This window comes from Lactuca virosa, chromosome 1, assembly GCF_052849685.1.
Source record: "Lactuca virosa cultivar CGN04683 chromosome 1, Lactuca_virosa_CGN04683_v6, whole genome shotgun sequence".
Taxonomy (NCBI): Eukaryota; Viridiplantae; Streptophyta; class Magnoliopsida; order Asterales; family Asteraceae; genus Lactuca; species Lactuca virosa.
This window is the reverse complement of record NC_136426.1, coordinates 107,323,409-107,342,816: the sequence shown is the minus strand read 5'-3', so window position 1 is coordinate 107,342,816 and position 19,408 is coordinate 107,323,409. Positions and strand designations below refer to the sequence as shown.

At 39.4% G+C, this 19,408-nt stretch overlaps 1 pseudogene; it reads right to left on the bottom strand.

The window, feature by feature from the left end:
- Positions 1–593: 593 nt before the first annotated feature.
- Positions 594–1,341, bottom strand: LOC145106105 (dirigent protein 22 pseudogene; annotated as a pseudogene).
- Positions 1,342–19,408: the final 18,067 nt, after the last annotated feature.

Genomic DNA, 19,408 nt, shown 5'->3' with positions numbered 1-19,408 from the left:
TGGGATTCCGGTGGCTGAAGCCTTAGCTACTAGGGGTGTAACTACCCCCAGTTCGTTATGCCCGTTGTGCAATAATGAATTAGAATCGGTTGATCACTTGCTAATTACCTGTGATTATTCTAGAGAGATGCAACAATGGATACTTAAATGGTGTGGAATTGGAGACATAACTTTCTCGAGTGTTAGAGAATTCATTGATTATGCTGCTACTTTGGGGAACTGTCCCAAGAAAAAGGATATTCTGATTTCTATTTTCTACTGCCTGATTTGGAACATCTGGATCTCCAGGAATTATAAGACTTTTAAGAGTATCAAGGTGAATTCCACAAAACTGGCTGACAATGTAATCTCACTCTCTTATACTTGGTGGAGACATAGAGGCAATGATGTGTGTATGATCTGGGCGGAATGGTGTACGTCGCCTTTTACTCATCTTGCTTATTAATTCTACTTTTGTAATTGTACCTTGTTTTCTTTTTTTCTGTTTTCTGCCTTTGTAGCTCCTTGCTATATGGGCGTTACCCTCTTATTTAAATGATATATTTGCTGTTTCTAAAAAAAAAAAAAAAAAAAAAAATCTTGCTAACCAGATTTCTTAAATTTAAATACGGATAAGTAATTCTGCATAAACAAATAAACAAATGTATACACATAAATAATTAAAGAATTATCGTGAAATGGAAACACAGAAATAAGAACATAAATAAGCAAAGAATGAAAAGCTAATATCAATAATGGAGGACATAAACATTGTACTCGACGATGGCATCTCCATTGGTAGCATTCAGAAAATAAGTCCGAGCTTCGGTATACCCACGAGCAAATCGGAAAACACCACTCCCTCCGACCACCGGAAACTCTCTCACCGGCGACATAATAGGGTTCCGACCCAATATACTCAAAGTGCTTCCATTATACCTTTCTTCATCAAACACATAATTCTGAATCATCATAAAGCTCATGTCATTCAAATCCGCAGACGCATACATCCCTTGAGCTCTTCCCACACGAGTAGAGTTTGGTTCTGGCCCCACCGTCAAGAGGTTGTCCATCATGATCACTGCCCCAAATCCGGTGGCGGAAGTGTTGGTAATCGGGGCTGCAGCCACCCGAATGGCCGTTGCATTTGGGCCACCAACCACGTCGTGGAAGAAAAAGTGGAGGTGGGTTAGGTTTTGCTTCCCACGTGGCAGCGCTGTTCGTGGCAAGCTGGTTGAGAAAGTTTGGGATTTTCCGGCGAGGAGGAGGGAGAGAAGGACGACTATGAAGGTGGTGGCGGCTGTGGAAGTGGAGATGAGACTGTTTGCCATTGTATTCGATATGTTAATTTGAGAAATGGAAAAATGGTGGATTGAGATGTTTTTCCTTTGCATGGTGCTTGCGTATTTATATATACTTGAACAAGAGGGAGAAAGTCCATGGAAATTTCTGCAGAACAATTTGTTATGAAAAAAATATTTCTAAATATTAGTACTTCTAGATGTAAACATTTTGAATAAATCTTCAACCTTGAACTTAATTATAAAAAAACTGATTACACGTTTTTTTAGTATTTTATTATGATTCTAATCAACATATTTAAAAACCTGATTTTTTTTTATACATTTATAAGCGTGGAAAATTATTATTATTATACATTCATTATTGTAAACAACATTATCTTTGCATTAACTATGCATAAAAATGTATATAATTCTTTTTTTTTTTTTTTGAACCGACAAATCTAATCTACTACTAAACTAACAACACTTATTTCACCTATGTCCACGACGGGACTTGAACCCTCAACCTCAAAGAGGGAGGGCACCACCTAATACCGCTGGGCTACAAGCCCTTTGGTCGTCTAATGATCGCATACAATTTTTTGTAGTGAGATATACTCGCATACAATTTTTTGCTCGTCTAATGCTTAGTTTTGCAAACAAGTTTGTAAGCTTACATCTCAAAAAAAAAAAGTAAAAATAATAAATCTAGGGTCATCGTGTTTATGTATTACTCGTCTTGGCTTAACTAATTTTGTTGGATTTGATGAAAAAATGAAGTCACATTATGATAAACTGCTAAATCAGTATAACGTATAAGTGATGAACAGTGGATATTTTTTTTTATCAAAATATGATGATTTTTATAGGAAAATGTGAAAATGCAATGCTTAAAAAAAAAAAAAAAAAAAACCGACAACGACAAATATTTGGTTTTATAATTTAGGCTGTTTATAATAATAATTTACATTTCACAATGTTGAACGTCCAACTTTGCGACAATTTGAAACTAATTAATTGCATAGATCCTTCATATTTTTGATTGGTCAATAAATGTGCATGGTTTTGAAACTTGAATAGGCATCCACCACGTAAAATTGTTTGACCTTCTCCATGGTCAACGAATGTAAGGTTTTGACTTTTGCTTGGTACTTAACTTTATGCACACATTACAATGCACCAAATTAATTAATTCAAATTTTAGCTGCCATATTTTTTTCTGAATATGACGCATCATTCTATGATATTAGCATGGATGAGCAAGAAGAGGATCCAAAGGCAATGATGGAATTTTGAAATATGTAGAAAAAGGAAGCAGCAAAAGATCAAGTTGCATGAGATGAGCAACGTTCCAAAGCACTTCAAGAGAAAGAAAACTTTGGCATCAAGAGTTGTTTATTATTTTGAGGACACCAAGCTAAGATAAAAAAAATGTTGAGGTTCCTTTTAAAATTGAAACATCTTTTGTTAGAGATCTATTTAAAATCGTTCCTAAAAATCATTTGTTAAAGTTTCTCAAAAATATTAAGAGTTTATGTCTACTTTGGTCCCAAAATAGTAAACTTAATTCAAGTTTGAAAACTAACGAGGTTGTTAACAATAAACATATCAAAACACGATTCAAACGCACCACACATTTCATGGCCTTCTTAAAGTCCAAGCTAATCTCTAACTCAAGCTACAGTCTTCAATATGAACACATATCAAAATAAGTAATTAGCCAATACATTTGCCTAATGAGTTTCTTGATGTTGATTAGTTTAGAGTAAGGGGTGGAAATCTAGCTTGGATCAAGCCTCCAAATTCAACCAAAAACGCATAGAACAATTTGGGTTTAATAACCCCAAATCAAAACAAGGGTCTTATATGCACATATAATTTACAAAAGGGTAAATAAGTCTCACAATATACAATTTGGGTTTGAATATCGTTTCCAAAATGGACAAATAAGTCCCAAAATATACAAAAGAGTAAGACAATATCATAACAATAAGTATGATGCAATGCATGCAATTACACCCAAACCTTTGTCAATTTTATAAGCCCAACTCGGTAACAAACATTGGATAAGTAGAGCTCGTGACACATAACCCTACAAGCTTTTGAATTAACATCCAACAACAAGGTTCGATGGTCGGATATGAAGAACTCATGATAGACGACATTGTTAGCTTTTGCAGTTATATCCACAAACAGGCACTAAGGGCATCCACCTAGAACATACAAGGGGTAGTTAGACTTTATTTGTGCACGTGAAGATTATCTAGAAATGTACTCACAACAAATAGTACAAAACAATTATCAATTTGGATACACGAGATCTCACAGTCATAGCCCATCATAGATATTATGCATAAGTAGGAAGCTTAAAATAATTTCCAAAAGTATAATCCATTTACTTTTATAGTTAAATTATTTCCAAAAATATCATTCCATGAATGCACATATAGTTCACATTGTAATCAAGGTTCACATATAATATCATATAATGAAAACCAACAAAACTTATCAAAATCACGAAAATAAGATAGGGGATGTGTGCTTCTAGTAACTTACCTTAGTCCAAAGCTCTGCAACCCTTATACTCATCTTTATTTGGAACTACACTTCTCCAAGATCTATGCTTCTCAATCAACATATATATATATATATATATATATATATATATATATATATATATATATATATCATTAAGATGTGTCAAAAGACTAATATACCCTTCTATAATGGTTCTGTAACTTAAGTATCACCTATAAATAACTATAAAGGAATCATCATCCATTAAGGAACTATTAAGACAATTATTAACACCTTAACTAAAAAATATAGATTTTACATTTTCAAAGCATTCCTTATGCTAAAATATGAATGTGCAAAAATGATGTGTGATTTCGAGTCTGTATGCAAAAGTTGTGGACAAAACAGTTTTAAGTGCAAGTCTGCGTGTTACGCGATTCGTTTTCCACGCAATAACTTCAATTTGAACATTCTTTCTCATTACACCATCCTACTTTTCATATTTTCTTTTAGGTCATTTCCTTTTTTACAAATTATATGGGTCCCAAACAAGTTTACAAGGTGTTTTATCCTACCAAAAAAATTAACCTAATCCATTAGTACCTCATCAAAGATCCTAAGATATTAGTGTTCTTCAAACTTTAAATTTTGGATTTAGGAGCTTAATTTGACATAGAACATACTAAAATCAACATGATGCATTCTAATTTCATTCAATGTCCAAATGAGTGTTCCAAGTGTGTAATATCATGCTAAAACACATTCTAAAGGTTTCTAGGCACTTAATGTTAATATAGATCACCAATCCATTCCGTAGTTTCTCAAATTGCCTTTATGGTAAAACAATCACTAAAACCACTTTTAGATCAAGTGATCTTTCATGTTTTCCATCCAATTCACTCTCAATGTAACGGTTCATGAATATGAACATTATTTATATCAATAGATTCCATCAAACTAAGAGGAATCAATAATCAACTAATAAATCCCAAATATAACACATCAAAACTTTATTACCTCATTTTTATGTGCTACCTTGAAGGATTTATTGTAACAAATTAAGCTACAACAATAGTCATAGAATCCATTAGGAAACAACTTGACAATTCCATAATCATAATAGGGGATTTTAGGGTTTGTGGCTAGATTCATTGTATAAACCGAATACATCCAAGGAATGACAAATTTGGGTCTAGAACCACATCAACCATCTTAAAATGATTAGAAATTAAAACCCTAGCCAACAATTCGTCGGGAAATTGACATGGGATTCAATACAAATCTTTAAATCCGGATTTAAGGTAAACGAGGGAGAAATAAACCTTAAACCTTAGATTGATTCAACTCCTTACTTCAATGGATCACCAATTGCTTGAACCAAACCATAGAGATCTTTGTTCCCATGAAATCGCCATCTCTAAGCTCTCCCTCCCTCTCTATTGTGTGTTCTAGTTGAAATGAATATGATAAACCCATGTTATAATCTCATTTCTGATTTTCACCCTCACCTCCTTATATTTTAACAATAATGGTCCTAATCTCCAACTAGTTGGCTTAAATTTTGGGAGTTAACTCTTTTAGTCCTTCTCAATCTCATTTATGTAACGTCCCAAAAACCCAGGCTAAATTTTTCATTTTTAACATAATATAACATCCATTTTTAATAAAGTTACATTCATGATAAATCATTTGTCCATAAACCATTATTTTGAACTCAGAGTTATAATGAAGACAGTGCAAAATCTTGAATCATAAAGTTGTTGATGTGTGTATACAGTCACGCCTTCGTAGTTCGATAAGTACCTGCAAAATATTTAATCCACAAATTTAAGCACAAAGATTAGTGAGTTCCCCAAAATATCGCATGCATCATAGCATAACATAACTATGGGTTATTAACAACCCTTGGGACTATCAACAATCCCAGTGGGCTAACAACACGCCCTATGGATTAACAGCACACCACCCGGGTTATCAGCAACCATTACGACTATCAGCAGTCCCATGGCCTTTCAGCAGTCTAGGAGTTATCAACAACTTGGTTCACATATAGCAGTAATCAACTGATAAGACCCAACTAGTCAACATGCACATACTACCACACAAGCAAGTATAGTGAGAGGACTCGCCTCGCAAATAGCAGCTAAACACCATAGCTCTCACCCAACAAGTACGGATCATACATGGCACCTAACAGCAATAAAGAGTACCCCTCTCAGTCTACACTCCAAAACCCTTAGTTTGACCAAAAGTAAACCCATGCCAAAACTTAATTGTCAAAGTCAAAGTCAACAACCAACAATGTCAACCATCGAGCCTCACATCGTGACCAGCCCCTGGTGACGCCATGAGGGCACACTCGACCCGATTCCAACTCAACTCGCTCCAACTCAGCCAACTCCGTCACAGACAACCCATTGTACAAACCTCACAATGTGAACATTCCTCTGTCACGTCGTAAGTATAAAAGGCACAACAGATGCAGGTTCTTTCATGGTCACGTCGTGACACCCTTAGTGTCATGTCGTGACTATAGTCTGAATAAAAATTTCAATGATTTGAGTCCTTAATCCAATAAGTCATCAACTCGAACTTTCCAGAAGGCTTTATCCATTCCAAAGCACCATAAAAATCATTGTTTTTTAGACATGCATGTCTAATGCATGTCTTAAACACAAGCTAGGTTAAAATGACCAAAATATGATCCTAACTTCAAGCATGGTGCCCAAAATATCATGAAAGATCAAATCCATAGACCAAAATACTCTTGTGACAAAGTAGAATGATAAAGTTGAAAGCTTTATCACATCCCACAACGTAATCTTCATTTAATGGACCAAAAACAAGCTTAGAATCGAGATCTAGAAACTTATAAGCATAAAGGTCGAAACTTGAATCATACCCTAGGTCCATAAGATAGTTGGAAGCTTAGATCTTCTTAAGCAAGGCTCAAAAACTCCACCTTGGAAGAGCTTCTTTCCAAAATCCACCAAGAACTCCAAAAACGGATGAAATAGGAGAGGGGAGGCTCATAGTGGTGAAAAGGAGGCTATGGTTTCTCCCAAGGGGTTCTAGATATGATGGAGGCTAAGAAAATACCCTTAAACATGAATCCTTGCCTTTAAATACCTTGAAAAGCCTAAAATTTTGGTAGGCTTGGGCTGCACAGTTTTCACCTCGCTCTCACGTCGTAACAACATTCAAGTCACCTCGTAATAACGGTTTTCCCCAAATTCCACTCCAATTTCAAACAGTCATAACTTCTTCGTTTCAACTCCGTTTTTTGATGATCATTATATGTAGGGAAAGGTATTGACGATCCCCACAACCCTATATAATTACTTTTGGCTTAATACATGTCGAACTAAAACCATAATCCAGGAAAGAAGCCCAATATATAACTTTTCCCATTTTACCTTTTTTCTTCGAAGCGCAGTTTGATGGATTTAATCACTTAATCGTACTAACACAATCCATATTCTACCTCCAACCACTTCATATAATCATTGCATCCATATCGAACTCGGAAGACCATCCGGAACCCAACTAATGCCAACAAACCACCCAGTCATTTGGAACACTCACTGTAATAACTACCTCTCTCTCCAAACGCTAAGACCCAACTCATAGTGAAGCCACTTAAACGGGAACTTCCATAATTGTATCTACTAACCACCTACCAAAGCTTCCCAATAGACTTATTACCTTCCGCATCACTAGCCTCCTGGTACTATAGCCAGCATACCACTATGCCTATGTCAATCCAACTAATTATAGGTCAGCAGCGACCTAAGGACTACCAGAAGTCCTGAGGACTATCAGCAGTCCAGAAGTTATCAGCAACTCTGAAAATACTCAAACCATCCATCAGCTACTAAGAATCGGCTAGTCTAACATGCACACCACTATGACATAGGCAATATAGGGATAGAGCTCACAAGAAACCTCATCAAAAAACGAACACGAGTCCACTAATAAGAATCGCAATAATAAGCCACTAACATACCACCATGACTTTTCGAGCAAGTCGACACCCTACAACTGCCCGACTCAACCTGCCGATCACTTAGCCACCAGTGACAACATTAAACTGCACAAACACCTGACTATGCCATACGAATAACAAACCAACACACATGTATCCAATACATAGCTATCGGCCCCACTCACAAAAGTGAGATCCACGGTGGCTCACGGCACACAATGACGCCATCCAACCATTGGGATGAGAAGCTCACGACTCCTTACCATTCTTTCCATCATCCGACCACAAGCATGAAGACTCCCGCCCATATCCAATGGGTCTAAAGACACACGGTCATCATTCCATTGATCGGTAGGAACCCAATCCACATCCCACTCAGCACTTTCCATAAATACAGGAGCCATACCATCCTGAAACACAGACTCTTCCACAATCCACTATCACTGCCACATCGTCAAATGATACATGACCACGCACAACCAACACTAGATAGACGATTGAATTCACGTTCCAAATTGAAAGCTCAACTTTTCACACACTACATGAGGAAACTGTTGGGTTATTAGGATTACATCATTCCTATGGTGTACATGAAACCCTAATTGCTTTGATCTAGGTTTTCTACTATGAACACAACAACATTGAATACCAAAGCAATGATCCTAAGAACTAGCATACAACAACCAAATTGACATATAAACTAGGGTTTAGATCTTACCTTTCTTGTTATGTAGTAATAACAAGTTTTCCTTGAATATCCTTGACCTTTGAAAGCTTAGTGCCTCAAATGTTGCACCTCTAATGGAGTCACAAACACCACTAGCAACAAGATGAATTAGGAGAGGGAGGAGGAGGCACAAAACTCGTCCAACGCACTCTAGGAAAGTATATCTACGAATTTTGGGAGCCTTAGGGTTCCTTTTATAGTTAGGCTTCTAGGGTTCAAATACTAGGAAACCCTAATCCAATTGCTTAGTCCTTAAGCAGTCCAATAGACACTTCCAGAAAGCCCTTGGACGATTTCTATATGGACTCTCATATAGAATTCGTCCATTGCATCCCTATTGATCCTAAGCCCAACTTTGTAACTATATTATAATTACAGTATCAGTCCCCTTTATTTAATTAATCTCTTTTGACCACAAAATTAATTCTAAATTAATTCTTGATCAATATTAATTAAACAATATGATTTCTCTTTTAATATATTATTCACATAATATATTAATAAATCATAATTAATCCTCTTTCTCCTTAATTCATCCTATCAGTTGCTATGGTGAAGGCAGCCCAAAAGGACCATGCTCACAATCGGGTCAAGTACATACCAAAATAGTTATGGGCTTAGACACCTAATCCAACAGAAACATATTGCTCCCCAACCGACTGTGTTCCTTTTTAATCATAACCTTACCCACAAGGTGACGTACCAGCGAATCAGTGAATCAGACGATGCGACGAACCTCGACTGTTATTATATACATTCTTCTAATAACCACCACAAGATCCCACACTTTGAATAATCTGAATAGATCCCATCAATGAGAAAAAGACCAATAAATCTTCCAATCTCAAAGAAGAACTCCAAAAAAATCCAGAAATGTTGCTAAAAATCCTCTTCGAATCAATCCAAAAACTAACCCAGCCGACTCGACCTGCCAAACCGAACTTTGCTTAACCACGATGATACCGAAAAAAAGTTGAACAACGTTGCTCCGATATTCGATCTTCCAATAACTAAGGCCATCTTACATCTCAATCCCACTAGGGATCGCAAGTCCATAACAAAGAAGTCGACAGAACACCTATACAGAGGCCAAGATACAAACTTTACTAAATTTGACTAAGGGTTGACGCATCAAATGCATCCTCAACTGATATCGCCTGAAATCTTCGCATAACCTCAACGAACCTTGAGACCGATCAACCATTGCCCAACTCAACCAAAAATAACAAACCCATATCGTGGGCTAACCACACTTCCCATACCCGATACACAATTAGAGTGGTTTAAGCTTTTTCACCCAGGTTAATGAAGCTACCACAAAGGAACTACTGACCACAAAAAATTCCCTAACCACTAGCTTCCTGTTGCAAGAACAGTACACACACCTAACGACAACTTACTCTACACCCAAGATCTGACCAAACCTTAAATTCTCCGTGTCCGTGAAGGACTCCGGCGGACCCCTAAGGAATGCAACGAGAAACTTCCAGATCACGAACACTTCGATGATAGCCCACTTCTTTCCCCAATACATTCATAAACCCTGAATGAAAATCTAACATCCCTGAACTGTAGATTAATATGACCCATCACGATGAAACCATAAAAATCAGACTGTTTGATGATTCTCCAAGTAGAATACCCAGTTCTCCCCCACTTAGGGTTCCAACCATCATCGACTGACGTCCGCAACCCTAAAGCCTCAGACTGGATTAACCATGAACATACCTGACTTGAGTCTTAGGATGCATATCACAATGCAAGATGATCCTAAGAACAAGAAATATATGAATCTCATACGGAGACTTCGGATACCTTTCTCCCAACATCTCCCAATGAAATTAGCCAGAACACCATTGGATAGACTTGGCACCTTCTGAACTGAACTTATGCACAGGAAACCTTACACTTGGAGGGTTGATCCAAAATCTCATCCTCCCCTTGAAACCTCAAGAATTCCCCTATAGATGCTCCAAAAACAGCTCTACCAAACTCAACACCTTCACAAAAATCTTCTACCCAGAACCTGATCAACTCGATGTCTCCCCGGATACACCCGATCTCCGAGAACCTGTGTTACGTATACCACCTACGACATGGCCTTCACCTTGTCCAACCACAAGAACCACTTAGTCTAAAATATCCCTTCGCTACAATAAAGAGACAATTTACTGCGAACCAGAATTCACTTTCCTTCAGCAGAACTGATGAGGAGATCACCATCTCCTATATTAACCATCGACTAAACCACAACCTCTCTTTCTCTCCTCCCTTGAGCCCAGAAGGCAGGAAAACTCAACCCCGATGCAGCAAGTAACATCCATTGCCATCGTCTGACCACTCATCTTCAGACTGCAATCCTCGAGTTGATCATCACAACGGCTTCCTTCTTGAGTACAACAAAACAATCAATTATGGGTTATTAGCAAACCTAGGGACTATCAGCAGTCCCAGTGGGCTAAGATCATGCCCTATGGATTAACAACACACCACCCGGGTTATCGGAAACCCTGGGGACTATCAGCAGTCTCATGGACTTTCAGCACTCTAGGAGTTATCAACAACTCAATTCATATATAGTAGTAATCGACAGATAAGACCCAACTAGTCAACATGCACACACAAGCAAGTATAGTGAGAGGACTCACCTCGCAAGTAGCATCTAAGCACCACAGCTCTCAACCAGCAAGGATTGATCCTACACGACCCCTAACAACAATAAAGAGTGCCCTTCTCAGTCTATACTCCAAAACCCTTAGTTTGACCAAAAGTCAACCCATGCCAAAAGTCAATGATCAAAGTCAAAGTCAACAGCCAACAATGTCAACCATCGAGCCTCATGTCGTGACCAACCCTTGGTCATGTCATGAGGGCACACTCTACTTGATTCCAACTTGAATCGCTCCAATTTAGCCAACTCGGTCACGGACAACCCATTGGACAAACCTCACGACATGAACATTCTTCTATCACATTGTGAGTATAAAAGGCACAACAAATGCGGGTTCTTTCATGGTCATGTCGTGACACCCTCAGTGTCACATCGTGACTACAGTCTGAATAAACATTTCAATAATTTGAGTCCTTAATCCAATAAGTCATCAACTCCAACTTTCTAGAAGGCTTTATTCATTCCAAAGCACCATAAAAATCATTGATTTTTAGACATGTATGTCCAATGCATGTCTTAAACACAAGCTAGGTCAAAATGACAAAAATAAGATCCTAACTTCAACCATGGTGCCCAAAAGATCATGAAAGATCATATTCATAGACCAAAATACTCTTGTGACAAAGTAAAGTGATAAAGTTGCAAGCTTTATCACATCCCACAACACAATCGTCATTTAATGGACCAGAAACAAGCTTATAATCTAGATCTAGCAACTTATATGTGACAACCGTCATATTTAAGTCAAAGTCAAAGTCAACAAGTCAAAGTCGAGTCAATAAGTCAAACCGGCCAATCTTGTATAATACTTGCATGATTAAAAGTTATTCTATGAAAACGTACATTTTTATGTCAAGAATTCGAGTGTCTCGGTAAATCTATGTGTTTATCAATGTGAAACCCCAATAAAGGAGTTAAACGCATCAAAAACACGACTATGAACCCTTTTGGGGACTTAAAATAATCATAAACGAAGTATAACGGGGTCTACGGACCTTGCATTGCAAGATTATTCGATGAAAATGGCTAAAAGTGAATCTCTCTTAAATCTCTCCCAATCTCTCCCAAATCTCTCCCAAATCGCTCCCAAATCTCTGTCAAAATCTCTCTCAACTTTTTATAGTCAACCGGGTCATCCCGACCCTTAACTTGGCCAAAAATCACTCAAAACGAGAAGTTATATTGAAAAACGGCTAATTAGGGCCGAAACCCTCTTAGGAACCGAACCCTCTTAGAGGGAACCTCCCAGGGCCGAACCTCTCTTAAGAACCGAAGCTGTCAGAGGCGAGCCTGTCAGAAGCGAAACTACTCCTCGGACCGAACCCTGCGAACCGAACCCTTCGGGCCCGAGCCCTCACCTTCGGTCCCTCCTAGTGCCACTCTCGGTCCTCAGCCTTAAGCACCGAACCCCTCGCAGGTTCGCTTCCTTCTTCCGGTTTTCGACTACTTTCGCCTCCTAAGCCCGTTTTTGACGGGATTTTTTCACCAAATTCATATTTTTACCATTTTAAACCCCCAAAACTCATATTTTATTTATTTCTCAAGGATTTATTAATTTAAAAATCGTTAGTTTATATTAAGAAGATATTTACCCCACAAGTGGGTCAAGTGTGCCCACTTGCCTTCCATGTGTCATCCTCTCAATAGTCCAACCCTATCCACATCACACAAACCAAGGTAAACATCCCTTCAATCTTGCAAGTTGCTCCAGCAACATTTATATAAAGAAATCCTTGGAGGATTTCTTGGTTCACTTTGATAAAGCCTTCACTTACACACTTCTCATATCACCTCAAGAAAGCTTCTTTCTCTCTACTTTCCACCACCTTGTGCAAGTGTTCTTGAGTTGCTACAAAACTTTTTGGTAAGTATTCCATCTAAACTCAAGTGTCATTCCATAATTTCATAACACTCTTGGATCATTGACTCATATCTTAACACCAAAAAAAATCGTTCTTAGGATCATCCAAACTCTCACGTGTTCATCAAGTGTTCTTGACTTGATACTCCTCGTCTTCGACCTTCCACTCTTCCAAGAATCACTCAAGGTGAGTTCATACCCCTACATTTTCTAGTTTTCTTTAGTTTTCAGGGGGGGAATACAAGTTAAAACACCAAAACATATTTGAAACTTAACTTGACAGCTTACAACAGAAAAGTTGTGACCTGTTCACGAACTGTTTTACCCAACTTAAACTTAATATTTTTCAAAACTGTTCAATATGCAAATGGTTCAGGTTTACACCTTTAAAATTACCACTTGCACATCTCCATACGATTTTTCTAAAATTTTTGGTGATTTTTACAAAACTGCCTATCACTGCAGCAACGAAATCAGACCAGGTCGTGAAAATGAACATTTTCACACTAGTTTGAGACCACCAAAAATTATAAGAAAATTTGTGAACATGGTAGACTATTTTTCCAAACTCTCCGAGTTTAAAGATTTAGTTTTCTACTTACGATGATTTTTCTATAAATAATCTAAAACAGTGGCAGTTAAGAGTTAAATTGTCAAAACAAGTTTAAGAGTTATTCACACCTTGTAACATGCTGAGCAAGGTGTGTAAGATTTTATACTTAGCATTTTAAATGTCAGTTTATTGAAATACAAGGTCATGCATAACAAGGTTTCATTTACAACATAAAACATTTTGATAAAACTATAATAGGTATAGTTTGGACACCTCATTTAACAAAGAAGTGGTAATACTATCGATTTACAAAGCGAGTATTTTATTACAAACTACGTGAACATGTTAATGAATAAATTTGTGAGACATTCATCTTCGGAGTACTCTTTAGTACAACAGAAAAGTCATGTAGTTATAGCCAGAATCTCTTGTAAGGAGAGCATGATAGTTGTATATAGATCTATATTGGGTTTGACAACCCGCACCTGAGCTGCTTGCAACAGCTAGACCGGCAGGTCTGTGGTGACAAGTGTCATAACATTCCGACGCTTGAAGAACGTCGAGTACGAGGTCTTCAAGTCATAGTATGGTTATAACAACTCACATGGGAAATTAACAAACACACCGTGCACGGGAATTTAAGGATTTCACGAAAAGGAGTTTATTTAAATATAAAACCACATATAAGTATGATGATTTACTTACATATACTAAGTCTTGGTTCAGTTAAGACTACACTAAACCTTTTAGGAAATATTGGATTTTCTGGAAACAAACTTGTAACAAACTTTAAGGAACAACATTCATTTTTCATTCATAAATTGCTTATGAACTCACCAGCTTTAATACTGATACTCTTTCAAAAACAACTTGTATTCTCAGGTAATCAGTAATACAGGTAACCACAAGACTTTTGAAGGCAAGACGCTAAGGCGTAGATTTCTTTTGAACTATTTTGACATCATATTTAATTTATTTGGAAACATGTATTTTGCAACGATGTAACCTTTTAGATTATATTTATGATGGTTGTGTTTACTTTCTTCACTATGGTTATGATACTGAACATGACGTCCTCCGCCCCCGAACGTTTCCGCCGTTCCGGTTTGGGGGTGTGACAGATTGGTATCAGAGCTTTGTTTATAGTGAACTAAGTATATCGAACCACGTAAGATATACAAACTATAAATACAACGGGACAAAATTCTCTGACGTAGCTTTTCAAAAATACTTTAAAATAAAAATTTATATTTTTATAAAAGTATTCGCACAATCGCACATACTAATTCATTATCATAATGGCAATAACATAAAAGTATCAAGACTAGTTGAACACCATGATTCAGCTTCGGGGTATGTAGTCAGATCTTGGATGAATATAGTCTGATCAACTATATTTAGCCAAGGTAGGACCAATGTATGCCGAAGAAGGATCATGGTGAGCAACAAGTCTGCAACTTACCAAAGATTCCAAGAATCAAACTTAAATATACTATAGGAGTATTTTAACACAGAAAGCCGTAATCACAACTTCGACAACTAACTTCTTGTTCCCAAGGTTTCTCGCGACATTCCTCCTGATCCCTATTCTCGCACAGGTACGATGGCAGGATTTCATTTGTCAGGTGATCCCTACTTTCCCAACCAAGGGAATGCCGGTTGGATTGTGGAAGACCCAGAGGAAGAACCCGAAGAAGAACCCATGGAGGATGAGGAACCCATGGAAGAGGAAGAATCCGTAGACGGTGAAGAGGAAGAAGACTCAGATGGAACCGACTCTGAACCCGAAGTTTACAATCCACACCCAGCCCCTATTCCTCCGCAACACTTCCAGGGCCCGACGCCCCAATGGGCTGAAACTATACATCGATGGAGCCGAGAGCAAGGTCAACGACCCCTCTATGGTATGCAACGAGGTTTCTACGATCTCAGCAGAGGAGGGTCAGCCGACCGAGCCCTCCCTGTCATATTTCACCGTGTCACACGCCACAAAGAGCAAACAAGAGTTAACACCCGACACCTCATGGAAGTTGGCGCCACCAGCCAAGTCAACTTCGTTCGCATTCGTCGTTTGGACGATGAACACGATCGAACTCGGGACCGCACCGAGCTTCTTCGACGGGAAATGGCCGCGACCCGAGTCGAAGTGCAAGAACTCCGAGAACACCGAGCCACTTTTGAAGGCCGTCTGGCTGAAGCAGAGCGCCAAGCGGCGGAATCCCGAGCTGAAATGAGGAACTTCGTGTCTACACTTCGTGATCCTCAGAACTTCAACCACCGCAAGTAGTGTTTGCACTGCTCGCTTCAGCTTAATCTAGTTTTGCGGATAGATATTACTATTATTTTCTAGTATGTTATGTCCGATCCTACGATTTAAGTGTTTACACTTCTGGGATCTATTAGGCGGTCAAAATGTTTCCGTACATTGATGTAACATAGACCCTTATAGGGTCAAATTTTTTCCAATATTGTATACTAAGTTATATCAATGAAATTGACACGCTATTTGCTTTATCACATCAAGTTCATGACAGGATTGTTGTCAAACTAAATTTACTGATGGGCAATTCATGATTGCTTGATGCATAAATCAAAGTTATATATAATTAAGACCATGTCGACCTAGAAATGGTGGTTCCGCCTTGGATCCTGTTCCTTGTTTGGTTGTGGCCCAGGGCAGACCCATTAGATTCGAAAGTTTATTTAATCTTAATCATATATAAATATTATACATCAGACGATTGATGGATGGGCCCAGTATGGATTCTATCACAGACATTTCATGTAAATCAAATCTATCAGCATTCATAAAGTCTATATTTTATTATCTATAGACCTCCAGTATGAATGGATTCGTACAATATCTTTACAAGTCGAACTCATGATGCACATAAAGAACTAATAATGTTTAGCTTAACTCTCGACTTTTGGAGCGCTATCAAAGACTTATTGTCTTTTCATTCTTGTTATGGCAGAAAATGCCACCTCGTAGAAATCCTAGACGTGGCGGCGCCGCAGGAGCTGCACCACCGCCACCACCACCTCCACCACCCCCTCAGTTCGACCTGGTAATGTTCCAGGCTGCCGTAACAGCCGCAGTAGCAGCCGCAATGTCCCAAATCAGCACCAATAATGCGGGTGGTGCGAGTAATGGTGCCACAAATTCTAACAACGGGGACAGTCAGGGAAGCTCGAGAGAGTGTACCTACAAAGACTTCACTAATGCCAAACCTAGAACCTTCAATGGGAGCGGAGGTGTCATAGCATTACTTCAATGGTTCGAGAAAACCGAATCCGTCTTTGAAATATGTGCATGCCCTGAAGCAAACAAGGTCAAGTTTGCAGCATGCACATTCGCACTCACCTGGTGGAATGGCCACGTCAAGACATTGACACTTCCGGTGGCTAACTCGATAACATGGGAAGATCTGAAAACCATGTTGATGAAGGAATACTGCCCAAGGGGCGAGATACAAAAGTTGGAAGAGGAACTTTGGGGTCTCAAAATGATAGGCTCTGACATCCTGTCTTATACCTCAAGGTTTAGTGATCTAGCCATACTGTGTCCAGGGATGGTTCCGTCGGAAAGCAAGAAGGTGGAAAGATACATATGGGGACTATCTTCCCAACTTCAAGGGAACGTATTGGCCTCAAAGCCAACTACCTTTGACAGTGCCAAAGAACTGGCACATCAACTCATCGACCATAAAGCCAGCTACGACACTGTGACAACCACCTCCGAGCAAGCTAAAGGGGGAAACAACAAAAGGAAGTTCTGGAACAAGAAGAAGGGTCAATCTGCTCAAGACCCTGCCAAAAAGCAACAAGTGGTTGCTATGAACGCCGCCACGACTACTGCCAACCCAACTCCGATGAAGCAATACGCCGGGCACCTGCCAAAGTGCAACAAATGAAACTTTCACCACAATGGCGCTTGCCGTGAAATGAATTGCACCAACTGTAACAAAAAGGGGCACACCGCTCGATTTTGTAAAGCTCCAGTCCAATAAAACGCACAAGCTGCCAACGCTGGAGCAAGTCAAACCTGCTATGGTTGTGGAGAGGCAGGACACTTCAAGCGGAACTGCTCGAAGGCAATAAACCCCAACCCTGGTGGAGTGGGCAGGGTTCTTGCGATAGGACATGAGGAAGCAGTTGCAGACCCAACTGTGGTCACCGGTACGTTTCTCCTCAACAATACATACGCATGAATTCTTTTCGATAGTGGCGCGGAGAAAAGCTTCGTGAGCCATCAATTTAAACGCTTGCTTAAACAAAAACCACAAACACTAAAAGATACATTCACCGTAGAAATGGCTAACGGAAAAACAGAGAACACTAACGACATTTACATCGGGTGTACCCTCACCCTAAACAATCACTCTTTCCAAATCGACCTTATGCCGGTCACCATAAAAATTTTTGATGTCATCATTGGCATGGATTGGCTGTGCCCTCACCATGCCGAAATCCTATGTCACGAAAAGGCCGTTCGCCTTAATCTGCCAAATGGCGAAACCCTCGTCGTCTATGGCGACAAACCCAGTTCAAACTTTCAGATCATTTCGTGTGTCAAGGCCCAAAAGTACCTCCGCAAGGAGTACCACGCCTTCCTAGCCAACGTCGTGGATAAGAATCAAGAAGCTAAAAACATAAAGGACATTCCGGAGGTCTGTAAATTCCCTGACGTATTCCCGGAAGACCTTCCAGGAGTGCCCCCTGCTAGACAAGTCGAATTCCGAATCGACCTAATTCCTGGAGCTACTCCTGTAGCCAAATCGCCATACCGTCTAGCCCCAGCCGAAATGCAGGAATTGTCTAGTCAATTGAATGAACTACTAAGCAAAGGCTTCTTAAGGCCAAGCTTCTCGCCTTGGGGAGCACCAGTCTTGTTCGTCAAAAAGAAGGATGGGACGTTCCGCATGTGCATTGACTACCGTGAACTAAACAAACTCACCATTAAAAACCGATACCCTTTGCCTCGAATCGATGACCTCTTTGACCAGCTGCAAGGAGCAAGTTTCTTCTCGAAGATTAACCTTAGATCAGGGTACCACCAATTACGAGTTCAAGAGGAGGATATTCCCAAGACAGCCTTCAGAGCGCGTTATGGTCACTACGAGTTTGTAGTGATGCCCTTCGGCTTAACAAACGCACCCGCGGTGTTTATGGACCTGATGAATAGGGTGTGTCGACCTTACTTAGACAAGTTCATGATTGTTTTCATCGACGATATACTAGTCTACTCCCGAAGTGAGGAAGAACACAGCCAGCATTTACGTCAAGTCCTGGAGACAATGAGGGCAGAGAAATTGTACGCAAAATTCTCAAAGTGCGAGTTCTGGATTAGAGAAGTGGATTTCCTCGGTCATGTAATCAGCAAGGAAGGAATACATGTGGACCCTTCAAAGATCAAGGCAATCGAAAGTTGGGCAGCGCCAAGAACGCCCACAGAAATCCGTCAATTTTTAGGACTCGCCGGTTACTATCGAAGATTCATCCAAAACTTTTCCAAAATCTCAAAACCGCTCACCACCTTGACTCAGAAAGGAGTAACTTTCGTCTGGGGGGATAAGCAAGAGGCTGCGTTTCAAACACTGAAGCAAGCCCTGTGCAGTGCTCCGATCTTGTCCCTACCAGATGGAACAGAGGACTTTGTGGTTTATTGCGATGCATACAACCAAGGTCTTGGATGTGTGTTGATGCAACGAGGAAAGGTCATTGCCTACGCCTCAAGACAGCTGAAGACGCACGAGGTAAACTATACGATGCATGATCTCGAACTAGGAGCGGTAGTTTTCGCCCTAAAAATCTGGAGGCATTACCTCTACG